Source organism: Oncorhynchus clarkii, chromosome 29 (genome assembly GCF_045791955.1).
Source record: "Oncorhynchus clarkii lewisi isolate Uvic-CL-2024 chromosome 29, UVic_Ocla_1.0, whole genome shotgun sequence".
Taxonomy (NCBI): Eukaryota; Metazoa; Chordata; class Actinopteri; order Salmoniformes; family Salmonidae; genus Oncorhynchus; species Oncorhynchus clarkii.
The window spans coordinates 5,476,085-5,477,421 of NC_092175.1; positions in this window are offsets into that span (position 1 = coordinate 5,476,085).

Consider the following 1,337-nt stretch of genomic DNA (forward strand, 5'->3'; position numbering starts at 1 on the left):
GGGGAACATGATTATGGTTACTATAGGAACAATGTGAAGGCTAAGTGTTGTAATTGTGGGGGGAACATGATTATGGTTACTATAGGAACAATGTGAAGGCTAAGTGTTGTAATTGTGGGGGGAACATGATTATGGTTACTATAGGAACAATGTGAAGGCTAAGTGTTGTAATTGTGGGGGGAACATGATTATGGTTACTATGGGAACAATGTGAAGGCTAAGTGTTGTAATTGTGGGGGGAACATGATTATGGTTACTATAGGAACAATGTGAAGGCTAAGTGTTGTAATTGTGGGGGAACATGATTATGGTTACTATAGGAACAATTATGGTTACTACTAGGAACAATGTGAAGGCTAAGTGTTGTAATTGTGGGGGGAACATGATTATGGTTACTATAGGAACAATGTGAAGGCTAAGTGTTGTAATTGTGGGGGGAACATGATTATGGTTACTATAGGAACAATGTGAAGGCTAAGTGTTGTAATTGTGGGGGGAACATGATTATGGTTACTATAGGAACAATGTGAAGGCTAAGTGTTGTAATTGTGGGGGGAACATGATTATGGTTACTATAGGAACAATGTGAAGGCTAAGTGTTGTAATTGTGGGGGGAACATGATTATGGTTACTATAGGAACAATGTGAAGGCTAAGTGTTGTAATTGTGGGGGGGAACATGATTATGGTTACTATAGGAACAATGTGAAGGCTAAGTGTTGTAATTGTGGGGGGGACATGATTATGGTTACTATGGGAACAATGTGAAGGCTAAGTGTTGTAATTGTGGGGGGAACATGATTATGGTTACTATAGGAACAATGTGAAGGCTAAGTGTTGTAATTGTGGGGGGAACATGATTATGGTTACTATAGGAACAATGTGAAGGCTAAGTGTTGTAATTGTGGGGGGAACATGATTATGGTTACTATAGGAACAATGTGAAGGCTAAGTGTTGTAATTGTGGGGGGGAACATGATTATGGTTACTATAGGAACAATGTGAAGGCTAAGTGTTGTAATTGTGGGGGGAACATGATTATGGTTACTATGGGAACAATGTGAAGGCTAAGTGTTGTAATTGTGGGGGGAACATGATTATGGTTACTATGGGAACAATGTGAAGGCTAAGTGTTGTAATTGTGGGGGGAACATGATTATGGTTACTATAGGAACAATGTGAAGGCTAAGTGTTGTAATTGTGGGGGGAACATGATTATGGTTACTATAGGAACAATGTGAAGGCTAAGTGTTGTAATTGTGGGGGGGAACATGATTATGGTTACTATAGGAACAATGTGAAGGCTAAGTGTTGTAATTGTGGGGGGAACATGATTAT